This window comes from Leptidea sinapis, chromosome 27 (genome assembly GCF_905404315.1).
Source record: "Leptidea sinapis chromosome 27, ilLepSina1.1, whole genome shotgun sequence".
Taxonomy (NCBI): domain Eukaryota; kingdom Metazoa; phylum Arthropoda; class Insecta; order Lepidoptera; family Pieridae; genus Leptidea; species Leptidea sinapis.
The window spans coordinates 6,632,711-6,653,923 of NC_066291.1; the positions used below are offsets into that span (position 1 = coordinate 6,632,711).

The following is a 21,213-nucleotide window of genomic DNA, read 5'->3' on the forward strand; positions in this document are numbered from 1 at the left end:
CAGCGCCGCAACCCAAGTTCGATACGCCTGTTTTTTGCAGTCAGATGCTGCTTTAACTGACGCATCGAACCAGGGCTGTGATCTGCCACCGATGGGTACTACAGAGCTTGGTATAAAAATATCCATGCCCTGCAGTATCACATCGGCTACTGCAACGGCGCAGGCACTAGGATCATCCGAAGGGAAACAAACCTTGCCCCAAGGGTAGGATGCAAAAAAGGAATGCATCCTATCCCAATCTGCTGACTTGTAGTGCCAAACGCGGCGGGTCGCTGGTGGTCTGCGACGTTGGCGTCGGATAGGCACTACACTCCTGACCAGGCAATGGTCGGACGTTCCGTGAGGGGCGTCGACAAAGACCTGGTAACCATCGGGATGTGTAGTCAGCAGAAGATCTAATCAGGACGGCATGTGGCTATCCACATCCGGGAGCCGCGTTGGCGACTCAACCAATTGGGACAGACCATACGCCAATGCAAAATTATGCACAGATTGCCCTGCGTAGTCTGTGGTACGTGATCCAAGCCATTCGGCATTGTGCCCGTTGAAATCACCCAAGACTACGATTTCAGCGGAGGGGATCTGTGCAAGCACGTCGTCAATTGCCGCTTGAACGCAGCCCATGGGATGATCGGTTTCTGCGTTACCACTATGGGACCTGTAGACACACGCATAGATACGGACGCGGTCCTCTAAATCTACGCGGAGCCAGAGAGTAGACAGGTCCCTACCCTCAAAATTGCCGAGACGGCGACAGCAGATATCCTCCCTAACGTACACACATACCCCGGCATGACACAAAAAATTGTGCTCAATTTTGTACCCGGGGTACGTTAAATATAATATAAGTACGTTCGCTAGGTCGAGATATCTGCGTCTCCGTAAGGAAACACAAGGCCGGCTGCGCCGTCTCAAGGTGGTGGTGGACGGCGTTTAAATTGGAGTGAATTCCCCTGATATTGCAAAAGTCCACGTTGAGCGTGGAGCGGGGTGCCGTGGTGTTTCTGCCACGTTTGTACTCGGTCATGCGCGGTTCTGTGCCCACCCCAGAATACGAAGGGCAGCCCGAGCGAGAGTGCTTGGGAGGGATTCTCCGGCTCTGGCAGAGCCGGTACCCTCCTGGGGTAATATCTCTTTATGGACCGCTCTCATATTTTGTTGGGGGGAGGGGGTGGGGGTAAGGGATGGCCTCCAGTCCTCGACAAAAACCTATGCGAAACATAGCGGCACTAGGCCGCTACTTCACGCCGGTTCTGTGCGAGTGTGGTAATTAACCCGGACGAGTCTGGCCCGATTGTGCTGACGTCATAAGACGGCAGCATGACTCTCCCACTTCTAAAAAGCCCTTAGTCGCCTCTTACGACACCCACGGGCCTGGGACTCCCCTATTCTTTTTACGCCCCGGGGAAAGTACAGGGCGGTACAGGCCGTCTCCACTTGATCAGTTATTAAGTGACAAAATAAGTTATAAACCCAATGGTTTATTATTGCATTATTAATATATTTATACAATTATAAATATATTAAGAATGCATTCTAACAATATAAAATAAAGTGAAGTGAACTGTGAAATTAAAAGTATACATATTTAGATAACAAAAAAAGACTTAACTTAAAAGTCTTAGTTACCAGGTCATAAAATCCCAAAAAATGAGTATCAGTAACATAATAATTATACCTACTGATTAGAATTATTTTTAGTAAGTTAGGACATGAAATATGAATATTAAAGTTGGATAATTTTTGTAAACTGATTAACTAATATTTACATTAAAATGGCAGAGTTCGAAAACTCGATTATGTATCCAAATGCAATAGCTGTACAAGTAGATGTTCAACATCGTAATTGTTCACAATTCAGTATATCACATAAATCAGTCCAACAGGGATATCCAAAAACAGCTGTAGAGCGAATGAGAGCCTATAGAGCCAGGAAAAAGAAAGAAATTCCGATAGAGAATCATCGAAAACCAAAATCTGATGCAGAGCGTGCGCGAGAGTATAGAGCCCGAAAAAAGGGTAAAACCCAGTCAACAGGTGAGATTTTTTCAGCTTAAGCCTTGTCTACCAAACTTCTGCGAAATTGTAAATAGTAGGAAAATGATATGTCATAGAGAAGTTTCACTTCTTACCTGTCTACTCTGGTACTCACTCATATTTTTCAGGGTTTGAACAACAATAACCACAATAAGTTCTTCCCTCGTTAGTGTAATAGTGTTCTGTGGTTCTTCCCGTGTAAAGAATTGTAGTTAAGATAGTTTTAAAGTGTTATATTAAATCATAACAGTAGTTTTAAAATACATTTACAAAAATACATACATATGGGAAATTTTAAATAGCCATCATTAATTTTAATTATAAGTTATGAATGTAAGCTTACCAAATATTTAAAAAAAAACAATAAGTAACCAATTTTGAAATAGAAATACATTATTTTTTATAAATATCAAGATGAACAATGAAGGCTTTATTAAAGAGGATGAGATGAGAGTGAAGACAAGTCAAAACAGAAATTAGTGGGTTGTTAAGAAACTTTTCATTATTTTTCAGTAACCAAGTGTTGAAGACATTATTTTATTACATCACTAAATACTACTAGAATGATCCTCATAAAATCTCTATTAGTAACATTTATTCAAAGCAATGAAAAATAGAGGGCTATCCATAGGAGAACCAAAGTCACTGACAAAGCTCAGAAGGTTGCGAAACTGAAGTGGCAGTGTGCACAGCACATAGCTCAACGGACAGATGGCTGTTGGGGCAGTAAAGTCCTCGAGTGGCGACCACATACCGAAACACAGTGGTGATAGGCACACACACACAAGATGGACCGACAATATGGTAAAAAAAGCCAGAATATGTTGAATGAGGGCAGCACGGGACCTATCGTCGTGGCTTTGGGGGAAGCTTTTGTCCAGCAGTGAATGTCTTCCAGCTGAAATGATGATGGTGAATGAAAAATAGCAAGGAATGTTAATATAATGCAGTTATAAAACAAAAAAGTACCACACATATTACAACTGCAGCAATATTCTATTATGAAAAATTACAACTGCATAACTATTACTGTACGCCTGTCTTAAATATCACCACTAACAACTCTGGACATTTGCAAAATAATCTTATTCTCATAAATTATTTTGCTGTTTGAGTAGTGATGATTAAATAAGTTTAATTGTACAATGTTACTTTATAAATGTTACTTTAATTGTAAAACATATTTTTGATGAAAATAAAAAAAGCCCACTGAGTTTGTTGAGCCCATTCTTCTCAGGCCTGAAGCATTCACTAGGAATGAGTGGTAGTTTTTTGACTTGAAAGTCGATAAGTGATTGAAAGATATATGTGATTTCACATCCTATTTTGAATAAAAATATTTGAATTTGAATTTATGGAAAGTGGAGGATGTAAACATTGACGCGTGAAGAACCCTACTTTTAAGAGGTGAAATGCTGAGACCATTTTCATTAATCCAAAGTTTTACATAATCTAAAGAATTTGATATTCGGCTACATAATGAACTAAATGTGTTACCCATGGCATATATTACTAAATCATCAGCATATTGAAGCATGTTAATAGAGTTAGGAAGTGAAGATTCCAAGTCATGAGCATATAGGTTAAAAAGTATCAAACTGAGTACAGATCCTTGTGGAATTTCTTTCCACACAATTCTACTTTTATCATGTTGTTGGTCAAGTTTTATTGTTCTACCTGACAGAAGGTTTATAATAAAGATAGCATAATACCCGGATATTATGCTATCTTTAGCTATAGCAAGGTTATTCATTTTATGTTGTAGAATATGGAGATTGACATTATCATAAGTTGATTGCAAATTTTTAAAAACTGCAATAGCTGATTCATTACATGTAAAAGCCAATCGCATATCTGTCATAAAAGTACCCACACTATCCTAAGTGCTCCTACCTTTCCTGAATCCAAACTGTGATTTGGGTAGTATTCCACGATTTTCAATAATCCATTCAAGACAATTTTTAACCAAATTTATAGCAACTTTTGCGATAACAGATGATAATGCTATTGGATGATATGATGATGCTAGAATCGGTGATTTGATGGCTTAAGAATGGGAATAATAATAATTTGCGATTTCCAAGATGGTGGAACATTGCCTGATAGAATTATTGTAAGTAATACAGAAGACAAACTTGACTAAGATTTGCTTAAAATGAATATGGAATACCATCTTCACCTGGGGCAGAGTTTTTGATTGAAGTTAAAGCACCTTGTAGTTCTTGCATAGTGAAGGTAGAATTAAGCATACATTGGCTTTTAGACATGTACAAAGGAATATTACTACAAAAAAGGTTGTGTTCTCCGGAACAATGAAGGTGGAGCTAGACAATCCAGAAATGTTTTACTTAAATTTGGAGCTAATTAGGAAAAACGATTATCACTGACACCATTTCTAAATCGCCTTATATTACATCTAAGAAAGAATACAGTAAAAGCGTTTAAAAAAGACATCTAAGAAAGATCGCCTTATATTTTGCCAAACAATAGATGGATTAGCAAGCAAAATTTTTTCAATCCCTGCTTTTTTTTTCTTTGACTAGTTTGTGTGCACTTGATATAGCATCAGACACGGCATCAAAGTTCTGACATGTCGCTATTGTACCGTTTCTTAGCCTCCCTTTCTTAATTTAACTATTTCAGTGGATTATTTATCCCACCAAGGTGGAGAAGGGATATAGCCACTAGGTGACTTTTTCAAAGGGAATGTTACATCACCAACTTGTAGAAGTGCACTTGTTAATGCATTGCTACAATTATTAACTCCATGTGATAAATTGGGTAATTTTGAAACATTAAGGTCTATGGCACTTTTAAATTTATTCTATAATTTTTCATTAGTGAGTTTAGCTTTCTAACATGGCCTTCGGTAAGTACTTTGTAAGTCATGAGAATCATTAATCAGAAATGAAACAATAATTGGGAAATGATCACTTCCAAATGAGTTAGATAATGTATGCCATGTCATACATGAAGCTAAACTTGTGGAACAAAGAGTAAGATCTATTGCACTTATATTTTCATTTGGTCCTGTGTGTCGGGTAGGAGCATCAGAATTAAGTATACAAATATTATGAATGAATCAAGTATGTCTAACAACATTTCACCACAATATATAGAGATAGAACATCCTCAAGAAATATGATGGTAGTTAAAATCTTAAATTATAAAAGGAAGGAAACGGAAGGAATATATATGGAAGACTAAACAAATATATATAGAAACTACACAAATATTATTTATCTGTGCTGCTACACATTCAGTACACCACTCTTTTGGATGATGTAATGGTTATTAGGACATTGGGTGTTTTAATGTTGGCAATAAGCTAACTGTTTTAGAATCTTTAACAGAGGGTTTAAAGCATGGGTTATGCATAAAAACATTAAATGTATGCAAACAGACAAGCAGGAACACGTCGAAGGATTCCTCACTGCGATACATCGCGGGACACAATGAAAACAAAATTTTAGTTTTTAAAACGCGGTCGACTGCAAGCATTGTTATGATCTGGCTTGTAATTGGTCTAATCCATAGGTTCTCAATGTGGGCGATAACGCCCCCTTGTGGGTGTTTGAGACTTCCGGGGGGGCCATTAGAAGACCCAGAAAAAAAAGGGGGCATTGAGATGACGCAGATGGGGCGTGGGTAGATTAAAAAATAAAGTCTAAAAAGGCCAAAAAATACTCTAGAAAAAACATATTCTCAAAGTGGGCGGTGAGCAAAATAAGGTTGAGAAACTACGGTCTAATCGATTCGACTTTTCCGGGAAGAGTTGATACGCCCGTTGCTTACGTGCCTGGTTCCTTTTTTTTTTATAAAATAAGGTCAGTTCTGCGAAGACCGTCTATCGATGAAGACCGCTGGTAAGAAATACGACGAATTCTGAATAGCTACAAAGATGGCAGCATTATGTACGAAAACATAAAACTATTCTAGCAACAATGAATAAACATAGATGGTGGTTTTATCTTTTTTATAATAAAAGTTTTTCTTTATGTAATCGGAGGACAAACGAACGTACGGGTCACCTGGTGTTAAGTGATCACCGCCGCGCACACTCTCTTGTAACACCAGAGGAATCACAAGAGCGTTGCCGGCTTTTAAGGAAGGTGAACGCGCTTTTTTTGAAGGTACCCATGTCGTATCGTCCCGGAAACACCGCACAAGGAAGCTCATTCCGCAGCTTTGTAGTACGAGGTAGAAAGCTCCTTGAAAACCGCACTGTGGAGGACCGCCACACATCCAGATGGTGGGGATGAAATCCTAACTTGTGGCGTGTCGTGCGAAGGTGGAATTCGGCGGCAGGAATCAGGTTAAACAGCTCTTCGGAACACTCCCCGTGATAAATGCGGTAGAAGACACACAATGAAGCGACGTCTCTACGCAAAGCCAAGAGATCCAGCCGTTCACAAAGCACAGTCCTTAAGTGCAAGTAAGATTAAAGCAGGGAGATTCCACACCTTGAGGCTTAAGTATTTGATAATAATTTCAACTTGATACTTCTACGTGTTCCCAAAAAAAAGTCTTGATACTTGATAGACAAACTTGACCGTTGAAGTGGTCCTATGGGGTTCTCTTTTTTCTTTTGAGGTATGAAACTTTAAAGATGACGAGAAACTGGGTTACCTATACTTGTTGGATTTATAAAAAATATATAATATTTTGTATACTTAACTTTAACTTGTGTATAACAAATTCGTTAATCAAATTTTTTGTTTCGGTACTAGAAGATAAAAAATGCTGGAAGAATATTAGGCAGGAGTTTGGCGAACAATCGAAGAAAAGTGTAAGTTATATTATATATTAATTTGTAAGAAGCTCACTTGATTCCTTTACCAAAAATTTCAGACCCTCTGACTTTCGCGACTATCGCCCAATATCTATACTTCTTTTCCTTTCTAAATTACTGGACAGGTTAGTTTATAAGCAACTTAGTTATTTCCTTCATAAATACTGTCTTCTAAACCCCGTACAGTCAGGTTTTCGTCCTGGACACAGCACTGAGACCGCTTTGGTTAAAGTTACGGACGATATTCGTCTCGCCATGGATAACCAACAGCTTACTATCTTAACCTTACTTGACTTTAGTAACACATTTAGTTCTGTCGATTTCAAGATCTTAGAGAAATCATTATCTTCTTTTAATATATCAGCGGAGGCCGAGAATTGGTTCCGTAGCTATGTGGTAGGGCGTCGGCAATGTATTAAAGTTGCTGATATAGAATCATCCTGGGCTGATCATTCTGACGGTGTTCCACAGGGCGGTGTCCTTTCTCACTTGCTTTTTTCAATATTTATAAATTTTTTCCACCTAAATGCTGATGATGTTCAAATTTATGGACTCTCCACGTTATCTGATTTACAATCTACAGTTCATGTTTAATAATTATAGTCTAATGATAAATCCAGGAAAAACGCAGGCAATTATCATAGGCAGGCAACATCTGATCTCTAAAATTTACTGGGATGTACTCCCAGTAAAGATCCTAGACCTCCTGTAAATGATGTTTTGAATTCCTTATAGTAGTAATGTCAAAAATCTATGCTTACATATAGATATCCAAATGTTTTAAGTTTTCTTAAGTGTTAATTTCGCCAACATTTGTCTTTAAACAATTCGACACGTGTTTCACCTCTACACGAGGCATCCTCAGGACATGTTGACTCGCCAAACTCTGGCACGTCACTGAATTAAATGAGCCGGACACCGCTCTTTTATACCCTTGTCCTATGAAATGACGCGCTGTGATTGGTCGGCTGTTGTGATGTATTACCCCCGGAAGAGATATGTAACAATGGTGAAGAGACCAAATTTGTTTCTTCATTCAACAATATAAACATGTTATGTTTGTGTTTTATTTAACACAAAAATAACATGTTATAAAGAACACCTTGAGTAGGGAGCAATCACCCAAGTTGATTCAGATAATAAATTTTATTGTAATATAAATTGACTTGGGAAAATAGAGCCCTACTGAGTTTCTTTTTTTTAATACTTTTTTATTTAAAACGAATATCTAAAATAATCTAACACCTGGCATCCAATTATCTCTAATCTAATTAAAACCCACAACTTCACATACCAAAAAAAGAAGAGGACACTGTCAACAAACAAAACACAGTTGTATTGGGAATATCTCGCAACTTCCTTAGCAGATAACTTTTTATTTAGTAAACAATATAGAAATAAACAGAAATGATTAAAAACCAAATTTTACAATTTACAATTAATTGTGTGTGTGAGTGTGTGGATGTGGGTTTGAATTTGACCTTTGATTGGGTCCATCTATGCAATGCGTGTGTTTATCATGTCAGTCTGATCAGAAGATTTTCCACTTCATCATAAGCAAGACAAGTTAGCCAATTATTTAAAGCTTTTCTGCATAGATGTAATGTCATAGGATATATATTTAGGACACGATTTATTTTATTATATGAGAACACTGATTGACAGCTAAACTGTCGTTCAGCAAAAGTAGTGCGAACAGTAATGGTATCTGCTACTTTATCATTTCTTCTACTGATTAATTTGGCGTGATCTAGCGGAAGAGACTTGTGGACGGCTGAAATGATGTTAAGAACATAAAGTTTCCTAATTGTCAAAAGATTACAAGTCAAATAGAGTGAATCAGTTGGAAATCTTTTGGTTTGAAGTACATGACCTTGAGAAGTGATCTTTGAGCTCTTTCCAATTCTAAGAGGCTTATCTTAGTTGCATCGCCCCATACCGGGATGCAGTAGGTGATCACTGATTGAGCCAAAGCGATGTATATTTTATTAAGGACTGTGCTATTCATAACGTGCCGCAGAGTTTTAAAAATCCACATAAGTTTTCTCACCCTGGTTATGACCAGTTCGATTTGGGAATGCCAACTTAACCTTTGGTCAATCAGGATGCCGAGATATTTGGTACAATTCACCTTTTCTATGGAGGGACAATTACAATTCAAATCGTGTGGGTTGGAGCATGAATGGATTCTGATATAGAAGTCTTGAACGGGCTGGTATCTGTCATGTGGAGAGAAACATATGTAGTTTGTTTTTGATATATTGAGTGACAATAGATTTTTGTTTAGCCAATTTGAGACTCGGCCCATCTCAGCCTTCCTCTGTACAGCTTCCCACGAGATACCAGAGAAAACAATGGCTGTGTCGTCAGCATAAGTGAATATACTCGCCCCGTCGATCTGGAGGTTACATAGATCGTTAATATAGATTAAAAAGAGTGTCGGGCCAAGGACACTGCCCTGCGGTAAGCCAAATTTCACATTTTCCATTGTGCTGTGGTATAAGTCAACCTTAACTTCCTGTATTCGGTCATTTAGGTAGCTGTCTAGGAGAGAGAGGGCTTTGTCACGAATGCCCAGGCCCTCCAATCTGCGCACAAGAATGGGAATAGAAACTGTGTCAAAAGCCTTTTTTAAATCTAGGAAAACTGCGAGACATTTATTGCCCTTGTCCACTTCTTTTACTATAGTTTTTGTTAATCCTAAAATTGCGTCTTGTGTGGAAACACCTTTTCTAAAGCCATATTGACAATTAGAAATAAAATTATATTTATTGAACTATTTAAGAAGTCTTTTGTTAATTAATTTTTCTATTATTTTTGAAATAGCAGACAATACAGAGATAGGTCTATAATTGTATACATCAGTTTTAGTCCCACTCTTGTACACAGGAGTAACAATGGAACGCTTTAGAGAGGAAGGAAAAATACCTGATTTATAGCAGAGATTAGCCAATCTTGTTATAAGTGGGATCAAGTAATCTTTAGAGAGCTTTAGAAGTTTCGTTGAAATTCCGTCCCAGCCAGGAGCGCTTCTAGAGTCAAGACTCATAAGTATGCTGTTGATCTCTTCAGTATCAGTATCAAGTAGTACAAAAGAAGATGAATGAAAATGATGTATAGAGGGAATTTGGTAGGAGCCAGTTTGCTCAATAATTGTTTTAGCCAGCTTTTGTCCATTTTCATCAAAGATTCTATTAATCAGATTTACTGAGTTTTGTGGGTCAGGAGTAATATTAAGTAGCTCGATGTTTTTAGTTTTAGGAGGCTTATAGTTATTTCATTTATAGTACTCCAGAGAGCTCTAGGGTGTCTTAGGGACTTATTTATTTGATCTTTGTTGTATTTTATTTTAAGCTTCTTTATGAGGTTAGTGCTATAATTTCGGAAACGTTTGTAGGTTAATTTTAGAATAAGACTCTGTGGGTTTAATCTCAGTTTAATTTGCATATTGTTTCGAAGTTTGATGCAACGCAAAACTCCAGGCGTTATCCATGGCTTCAATATTCTTTTAGTGTGCGATATCACTGAGAGTTTAGTGTTTACTTGGATAGCAGATTTGATCATTTCTATTAAATAATTAGAAAATAAATTAGGGTCATTAAATATATTTAATTTAGTAACGTCAGTGTATATTATGGTGCGATATGCTTTGTTAAAATCAGTAGTAGTTTTAATCTTGCGTTTTTACTTTATAGTCAACACCACCATGTTGTGGTCTGTTACTGTAGTATTTAGTACAGCTACATAAGCTTTATTTTCGTTCTTTTCTAGTTTGAGAATGACATGATCGATGCAGCTATTCTCTCTCTTGTTGATGTAGTATGGCCCGGTAAGAGACCATGAAAAGATAGTACATTTAAATATTCAAGCCTATTCCTACGTTCATGGGCTTTTTCAGTCTGAGTAGGTATAAGGTCAATATTTATGTCGCCTAGAATAAATATATTTCTGTGATGCGTGATAGATTCAAGACATGAATTGAGGGAAGAAATAAAGTTATCAGCTTTGTTGTAGGATGGGGATCGATAAATTCCAAGTAAAGTATAATTAGAGGTCACAATCTGAAGTCCAGTTGCTTCACAAAGAGCTAATTCTAGTATTTGGACCTGCAAGTTACTTTTTACATAAACCACCACTCCATCATTTTTATTAACTGTATGATAGGAAGTATAATTTGTCAAAAGAGGGATTGGTTTAGCTAAATTTAGTCTGCATTCAGTTAGGATTAGAATATCAACTTCAAAGCTAAGTTGCGATAACGTTATCTGGATATCATCAATGTTCTTGTATATACTTCTAATGTTTTGAGTAATAATATATAAGTTATTGTGGGAACTACTTACATTTTTAGATAGATCTTGAATATCACATTTAATTGAGGTTGCAGTTTGTATCTCATCTAATTCGTGCAGATTATTTAAACTATCCATAGTGAGTTAATTGTGAATGGTAGTCATAAGACACTGATGTTCTATGTGTGGCCATTTTAGTATATAATATAAACATGCATATGAGAGTGCTTTTGTTGTGTGATATCTGTGAGAGTAGTTGGAGTGTAGTTATACACATGTAACTTATTGGTATAAAATGATATTGACTTTTTACCTTACATAATGCTAACTTCAGATTAAGATTGTGTGTTTTGAATGTCAGTAGATTAAGTTGTGGGATATATGTTATATTGTGTGTGTAGTGCATGTGTGAGTTATTATTACACAATAGCAATTTAACATTAATAATATTGAAAATACTAGATTTAAAATTAAAAGTGTCCGTTTGAAATTTAATTAATAAAAGTCGCAATATATTTTTCTGCAAATCTACTAGACACTGCTCTGATCTAATTATGATTTGTTTATCTCCTTCTTTTTTCCGGAGGAAAATATTGCCATTAGAGCACCAACAGAAAGCGTATTTGTTCTTCTTACGAAATTCTCTGGCTTGGAGATAAAGTTTTTTAGTTCTTGATGGTATTTTTTCTTCTATGTACACAGGTTTCTGAATCTCGGGGAGACCAATCAGCTTAGTGTTTAATTTATCATTAGCCAATTTTTGGTTATTGAATTTTCGCACAAAGGATAGCAATTGCTGTTTTCTTAGTACTGTGGAAAATTCCACAATAATAGGTCGAGTAGTGGATGTTTTTCCAGGAAGGCGGTACACATCACGAAGGTCTCTTGGGGAAATAGGTAATCCGACTGCTTGACTAATATTACATAAGAGATCATTAAGCTTACTAACACTTTCTTGTTCAAGTGGCGGAATATTACGTATTTCGATACAAGACGAGCGAGATTTGTGATCAGTATCTAGAAGTTTACGCTCTAGTTCTGTAATATATTGTTGTGGTTGTTGTTGCCGCTCTTTTTTCAAATATTCAACTTCATTTTTTAGGAGTTCAAATTGGATATTCATAAAAGAAATAGATTCCTTAATTTCTTCGTTTATTTTATGTATATCTTGGTTAGATTTTTGAATTTCAGCATTCAGTTTCTTTTGTCTTAGGCATTGCTTTTCAATTGGGTAGATTTTAAACATGCGTAAATTTTCTGAATTTGTTCAAAAATTTAGTATAAATATTATTTATTTTATAGGTAGACAGTCTGCTGCCAACATTCAAGACGGACAATGAACATGTTACAATGGATACTGAGAAAATTTACATAAAGCAGGAATTGCCAGGTAATCTCAGTAGTATATTTTCCTAAGCCTGTCGTGTTGACGAAATCAAAATACAACAATGTACAATTAATATACAACTGAAGACTTACCTACCAAAGTGGTATCGTTTTAGCTATTTCGTCGACAAAGGTTGGGTTTTGTTCAGATAAGGTTAGTTCATTTTTTAGTCATATAGGGTCAGACCCTATATATGTGAAATAGGTCCTTTGTAGGTGGATTTTGAACTTTTGTTTTAGTTATCTTGCATTGTGTTCGTGTCCGTAATAGAGCATCTTCTAGTTTCGAATAATCGTCATATGTTTTGCAGTCTTGTATAGTTTATCGTAGTTTAATGTCGTATTGTACTCGTTGTATGGATACGGGTGTCGGACTCTCTTCACTTTCAAGTACATTTGTCTATGTGGGCCGGCTTGAAGTATTGCCGTGCACTATTAATGAAGCCCAGCTTCTTCGAGATCTCAAGTCACAGTTCCGGTTCTAGGCGAGGCTTTAAGGAATGTGTTGTCGAAGAAGAAGAGAAACGCACAAACTTGAGGTGATACTGGAACAGTATGGAACCGGGGTCTATATTACCTAATGTTATTTACTACGATTTTTGCAAACTGAAGAGCGCTTTCATTCTCGAATAATACCATCTTTGAAACCTCGCATCACAAATAATAAAATAAAATGATTTATGTTTTTTCTCCTATTATATAAGAAAAATATTTTAAAATAAGCGTAAGAGCCTCGAGATGTCTAAATCGTTAAATATTTTTAAAAAACGTTTGTGTGGTTAAGGTTACTATAATATTAATGACTTTGTTAATGATACCACTGATTGGGAATAGAGCGACGGCCCACAGGCTATTATACATTTTATTGTACGAAACCATCTGGAACATTTATTTCGCTTGCCCCCAACACCCATGAAGTAGAAGTACTACTTCAGATTCACCAGTGGGAGGCTCCCTTGCACAGGATGCCGGCTGGATTATGGGTACCACAACAGGGTCTGTTTCTGCCGTGAAGCAGTAATTTGTAAGCAATATTGTGTTTCGGTGTGAAGGGCGCCGTAGCTAGTGAAATTACTGGGCAAATGAGACTTAACATCTTATGTCTCAAGGTGACGAGCGCAATTATTCTAGTGCCGCTCAGATTTGAGTTTTTCAAGAATCCTGAGTGGCACTGCATTGTAATGGGTAATTATCATCAGTTGAACGTCCTGCCTGTCTCGTCCCTTATTTTCATTTAAAAAAATTAGACATATTATTAATACTAGAGACCGATTTTGTTAGTAATAGCCTGGTCAAAATAAAATGATATGATACTTATTCCACGAATCACCCAGATGGAACGGCTCATGGAGGAACTGCAGTTATTATTTAATCAACCATAAGACAACATGAGACAGTAAAAGTGGAAGTAAGGAACAACAAAACTATATGCAAAAAAAACTGAAGGCCCACCCTAACCAACTTGCTGTGCATTAAACTTTTCCTGAGGCAATGGGCAGGCTGAAAAGACGGCATATACTAGACAGCCATGATAAAATATAGAGAAATTCCTTATGAGGAACTTTCTCTGATCGCCAATTTTTTCAGAACACATGTGTTTATAGTCTCTCGACTGATTGCGTGATAAAATTATATATATATATATATATATATATATATATATATATATATATATATAAAATATCCGGACGACCGAGCCCCGCTCGGATTTCTATGAAAACTTGAACAAAACAAAACTAATAGGACATCTGGATTCGAAGAATTTAACTACACAATATGCCACACTATAATGTATGTTTCTAATAAAGAATGACCTAAGAAAGGTGTGTCTAATAAATAAATTATGTATATTTTACAGATTCCTTCGATATGCCGGAGTTTATAGATGTTAACACATCGTTCATCAAACAGGAGTGTAAAGAGGAGATAGATGGAAGAGAGTAAGTTACCAGGTAATCTATAATAAGAGACTTCCACCTATGTATTGACTCATCATGATATCTCTGGAACCATAAGGGGTAGTGATTGACAAATGTCAATCAAATCTACCAAAATCTACCAAATGGTAGGAATATTCCTTTTGACGAGTAAAGGTCAGCTTAGAACGGATTTTATGAAACAGAACAACATCTGTCGGGTCAGCTAGGTATTATGTAAAGCCAAAGTCTAATTTTAAATAAGCTTTTGAATTGTCACTATAAATATGTCTTAAATTACTGAATATACCATATGTTCGTAAAACGTAAAGCTCGTGAGAAGAACATACAAGAAAATCAACTCTCTTTTCAATCAAAGAGAGTATTTTACAATGGCTGTAATATACATTACAAATTAGTTTGTAAGGTGTTGCATCCAATATATGAACATGTTTAAACAATATCAAATATTTTAATTAAAAAGGTTAAGAAGCGCATGCCCCATCTTTTTTGAAGTTATACTGTTTTAGGCTCGTTATGAAATAATTATGAGAGTGAAACTTTAAGATGCGCGCGCATCACTGTAACACAAAAGTAACAGGATAAAGTTGGTTCCTAAAATTTTGTAACCTTTGCGACATTCGTTATTATATTTTGGGTTTCTTCGTCCATTATTAGAATAGGCAAAGGGTTCAAGGCCGTACAGCCATATAAGACTTTTGGATTTATACTTCTTTAGGCGCGTTATGAAAAAATGATGAGAGTGAAATTTTAAGATGCGCGCACACGGTACATCACAGTAACACAAAAATTACAGGTTGAAGCTGCCCGCTAAACCGCTCGTTAAGTCTCGAAAAAAAAGCCAACAATAGAACCTCTGTTAGTCGCGCATGTTGGTACGCTCTTCTACTACTACGTATATATATATATATACATACTAGCCGTTCCCACCCGCTTCGTTGGGCGAATTTTAAAAGGAAGGAACGTTGGAATTCGAAAAATACGTAGCCATAATTCTTCTACGATAAATTTCACATCGAATGGTGGTAGTTTCATGTCGATACGATCAGTGGTTTAGGCGTGATTGAGCCTCAAACAAAGACCATTTTCATTATATATATATGACGAGGAAAGAACCTCTGTATGTTGATTTGCTGAAGATCACTCATTGGTTCTTCTAAAGAAAACTACAGGAGTATTTTATCACTTTCGTTTATTCAACGGGCAGCGTAACGACGTCCCGGAGAGGTCTGAACTGTACGAAGGCCCGAGCACGAATGCCTCAAGTGTCGACCGTGCGGCTGTATTAATCGGACCCGGCGCACGTGCTACTGCACGTGTTTTGAAATGCGGCCGTATTTATGGGGCTCGGTGCACATGCACGTGTTTTCAATTCATGTTGTTTTTTTAACAATAATTTCACATCACAATTTAATCAAAGGATGATTTATTAACTAAATTTTAACTAATTTTGTTAAACTGAATTAATCTTGTTTTTATAATAGGTGTGTTGTAGTATTTGGCGATACGGCCATTCTGACAGGCGGTGCGTGATCTACACCAGCCTGGTTGGTATTTTGTAAGTTGTTGTGGTTTCCTATAGATTCGCGTTCGTTGTTATTGACTGTTAGTATAACAGAGGGTTGTAGGAAGTTCTCGTAGAGGATTGGGAGGTTCTCGTAGAGTTCTCAAACATGTTCATAGAGGATTCGGAGTTTCTCGTAGATTCTCGTAGAGGTTTCGGATGTTCTCGTAGAATTCTCGTAAGTTTTCGTTGGACTGCAAGTATAGAAAGTTTTTTTCTGAGTAGTGCATCTGATATCAAATTAAATTGCTTTGCTCTAGATGTTACTAAAACAAATTATAGATTATAACTAAGGGTTCTCGGTGGTTCTCGTAGAGTTCTAGGATTCTCATAGGTTCTCGTAGAGTTGTCGTTGACCTGCAGATGTGAATGATATGAATATTTATGGGGGCTTTCGGAGGTTCTCGGAGGGTCTTGTAGAGTTCTCGGAGGTTCCTGTAGATTTATAAAAGATATTTTTTTTTATTTATTTTTTTCTTAGGGACAACAAACAGTTCACACAATACATTTTACAATTTCAAAGTATAGTAGATATTAAATTAATTTTAGTGAGAACCCACACCGTTATCCACAGGTTAATTTTATAGTTACTAGTATCTTACATGATGAATAACAAAGTTTAACATTAATTAAAGTAATATGTACATCCAAAAAGAGGAAAGAAATATAAAATTAGATGTCTTAAAACTAAATTACTTTACTGTGTGTCGACCAATTTGTGTAGTGGGACGCGACCGCCAGCGTGCGTGCGATAGCGCGGCGTGTGAAATTGCCGCTGCGTGCGCTACGCGTGGGACTGCGTAATCAAGTTTATTGTTTAGTTCTATGCAATCATATAAGTATATTGTGACAAATATTGTACAATGTCATTGCACCCAAAAGAGTACGCCGATTGCGTAAGCTAAGAAGTTTATAACTTTCAAGCAATTGACTGTACGTTCGTTTCGTACGCCCATATTGGAAATCAATTCTACTCAGGAATTTACTTTGTATTCTCTCCAAAGTGTCAGCATATTTATTAAATAAGGGGTTCCATATTGGTGTGGCATACTCTACTTGGGAGCGTATAAGTGTTGTGTACAATATTAAAAATTTTGAGGGGCGCTTAAAGTCACTGCATGACCTCATGACGAAGCCAAATAATCTGAGCGCTTTATCTCTGATAGTACTTATGTGTTGATCTAGTTGCAGTTTCGAGTCTAAAAGAACTCCCAAGTCCTCAATTAATGAAACGCTCTTTACTATAGAGTCAGATAATTTGTAATTATTTGTTATGACGTTTTTATTTTTTGAAAAAGAGGTGAAATAGCATTCGTCAAAATTAATTTTCAATTTATTACGATGGCAGATATATCTACTTAGGTCCCGCTGAAGTAGGTCGACATCAGACTCATTGCTAATACTTCTATAAGTTTTTAGGTCATCGGCGTACATTAAGAACTGTGAGTTCTGGAAACAATTTTTTATGTCATTAATATATATAACGAACAATAAAGGACCTAAAATGGATCCCTGTGGAACCCCAGAAGTTGTGTTTACTATGATATCTGATTTAAAGCCATTTATTACAACTACCTGGCTTCTACGAGTTACGTAAGAAGAGAACAATCTGAGTAGATTTCCTCTGATACCATTAAAAGCTTTTTATTGAGAAGCAGTTCGTGGTCCACTTTGTCAAAGCAATTTTGAAAATCAGTACATACAGCATCGATTTGCACGCGATGGTCCAAATGCTCAAACAAATAGTTCGTAAAAATCAAAAGGTTGGTAGAAGATATAATTTATAATCCGTCTGACACCACGGATCCTTGATGTATCCACAAGGTTAACAGTTCTATTCTATAATTCAAAACAACCTCATGAAAACCTTTTATAAATCTACAGGAACCTTCGAGAACTCTACGAGACCCTCTGAGAACTTTACGAGACCCTCCGAGAACTCTACGAGACCCTCCGAGAACTCTACGGGACCCTCCGAGAACTCTACGAGACCCTCCGAGATCTCTACGCGACCCTCCGAGAACTCTTCGAGAACCTCCGAAAACCCTCATAAAACTATATTTTCGCAGGTCATCGAGAACTCTACGAGAACTTATATTCAATAAGAATAAATTATATTCAATAGTGATTTAAATTAAATATTTTGATTAATACTATTTGTAAATATTAGTGAAAATAATTGTTCTTATAGACTTTTTCAAGTGCTACTTGAGGTTAAATTTATCCGTATGTATTGTTTATTGATATAAATTAAAATATTATTAACATAATTACTCAAACTTAATATTATTAAATTATTAATGTTAAATATTTATTATTGTTTTTTTTTTTATATTTACAAAACAAAGAAATAAATGTGATAAAAATTTAAATCGAACATCAAATTAAAATAGTAATTGAGTAAAATAAAATAAAAATTTGTAAAAGTAAATGAAGAAATTTAATGCAAACTTTTTGATAAACATGAAAGCTGGATATTAAATTAAGAAAATAATAAATATTTAAAAATAGAATATACAACTTAAATTCAATTTTTGAATTTGGTATTAAATTTATTTATTTACTTTTATATAAATTATTGATTTACAATTTCTTAACTATGAAATATTTAATTTAGGAAATTATAAACATTTCTCTAATAAATAAACAAATTTAATAAAAATACATTGACTAAAATAAAAAGTGAATATTACATTGAGGAAATAATTAATATTTTAAAAATGAATAAATTTAAATTCAACCATCTAATTTATTATTAAATGTATTTTTGAAATATTCAATAACCAATAATAAATATTTAAAATTAAGAATCTTACAATATTTAGTACAAATTGTGTATACATATAAAAAATTATAATAATAATTAAATTAAAATTAGTTAAAAGTAAATCTAATTCTCTACAATAAATCGTATTCATCAATCTAAGATCCTTTTAGTTTAGATTAGATGACTATTAATGGTACTATTCAATTTCTATTCCAGTTTTCAAGATGTGTAAAACGAATGGGGAAATGTGTAAAAACTATTACAATCGGAAAAAAGCTGCCAAGGAAGCTGAAAAAATTCGAATTGGCTTGTCAATAAAGAAACCAATGAAAAAAACAGGAGCAGAACGTACTCGTGCTTGTAAGCTGCGAAAAAGAATGCATTCACAAGTACAGAAGAATCCGGTAACGACGGCCAAGGGACCGGTGATGGTGAACGCACAGACAATTTTTGTTTATGATTAATCACATGCATAGGGGAATTGTGCTTTAGATGACATACTTTTTGTTTGGAGGCAAATATGTCTAGATTGAAAGATAAAACAAAATATTATTAACGTTTATTTACGAAGCAAAAAAATTAATACTAACGCTACAGAAACTTAAGGACTTTTAAATAAAAATAAAAAAACACCACCACCTTCATGTGGGTAAGACGACACATCAGTGTAAGTTGAAATACACTAATTTGGATAAGGTGACACAGTGTCTGTAAATTGACATAAACACTAATTATCGGTGCACAGTTCACAACTAAACATTTTATTTCGTGGTGTAACGCCAACACATAGAGCATCTTAAGCACAATTCCCCTAATGTATTTATTGATATTTAGGTGACCAGCAAATAAAAAAAAATTAAATCAAGTAATGTATTTATTTAATGTATATTTATGCACGTACATAATCTACTGGTATAGAATATAACCTAAAGTAACAACTAAAACACTAGTGCAAAATGTCTGTAATTTTTTATTGTTTTTGGTTCTAATTTCTATAGTAAGAAGTACGGACTGGATTATACAAACGAGACAAAATTCTTTTCATTGTGTCTTATTCAAAATAAGAATGGCCAAACATATTTAGCATTTCTGCAGCTTTTAGAGCTTCAGAGACGCTCGGAGTGGTACAATTTTCTTCCAGGCCATCCTCATTATTATCGTCGCTATCTTCTTGGCTATTGACGATAACATTTTGCAGAATATTTTCTTCAGTCGGCTCCTCACACGTTGCGAGATCGTCATCAATAGTAGAATTTTGTTCAAGTTCTTCATCTCCTATGGGCAGTCCTTTATTCAGCCCTCGCCCAGACAGACAGCGGCACATCATCATCATTATCGTTGTCGGCAACAACACGGGGACTGTCTCGGACAAATCCAGCCTGTTTATAGCAGTTGAAAATTGTCGCTGACGTAAGCTTGTTCCAGGCGTCGTAAATCATTAGAATGGCATCTAGTATTGTGATCTTTGGATGTTTGGCACTGCTGGTCTCAATTCACAATTTTTAAAACGAGGTGTTTACGGAATTTTGATTTTAACGCTCGAATTATTACTTGGTCGATGGGTTGTAATACAGATGTTGTATTAGGAAGCAGGAGAATAAGACTCCGAAATTCACCTTCGCACGACACGCCACAAGTTAGGATATCATCCCCACCATCTGGATGTGTGGCGGTCCTCCACAGTGCGGTTTTCAAGGAGCTTTCTTCCACGTGCTACAAAGATGTGGAATGAACTTCCTTGTGCGGTGTTTCCGGGACGATACGACATGGGTACCTTCAAAAAAAGCGCATATACCTTCCTTAAAGGCCGGCAACGCTTCTGTGATTCCTCTGGTGTTGCAAGAGAATGTGGGCGGCGGTGATCACTTAACAACAGGTGACCCGTACGCTCGTTTGTCCTCCTATTCCATAAAAAAAAAGAGTTATGCTTCTCAAGTCGCTGATTGAGGGATGAGCTGGATAATTGTCAACTAGAAGTTTTTTTATGATTGATCATTGATTAAAGTACTAAATTCATTTTTATATAGATTAAAATCAGTTGGTACGTTATGATGGAATTCATTATCCCTCTATTATTATTTAATGAATTTTGTTATCTTAAAACCAAATGAAAAATATTGGTGTAATAGTTCAGGAATGAAACGCGAGGTGGGATAAGTGCAATGGGAGATAACGTTTGGGGTGGGCTGCTATAACCGGCCGACTCGCTCGAAAGTCGGTCACATAATTTAACTAAACTAAATTAATAAATAACTATATTAATTACTCTTATTAAGTTGTGGCAGAAAGCTGAAGCTATATGGAATGAATCCGCGGAATTTTGCATAATCATTTGCACATGCAAAAGGTGTGCGCGCGCTAGATCACCAGCTCGTTAGTTCGCTAGACAGTCAAAATGCAATACACTGATCTTAAATTGATTCATAATAGTTTAAAAT

The 21,213-nt window shown here is 35.9% G+C and overlaps 1 long non-coding RNA gene across 1 annotated transcript; it reads left to right on the forward strand.

Annotated features, from left to right (window-relative positions):
• Positions 1–1,535: 1,535 nt before the first annotated feature.
• Positions 1,536–19,640, forward strand: LOC126972893 (uncharacterized). The gene is made up of 6 exons (XR_007731200.1): positions 1,536–2,037; positions 6,768–6,826; positions 12,424–12,511; positions 14,366–14,459; positions 17,893–18,077; positions 18,992–19,640. It is a non-coding gene; the product is annotated as an uncharacterized LOC126972893 (long non-coding RNA).
• Positions 19,641–21,213: the final 1,573 nt, after the last annotated feature.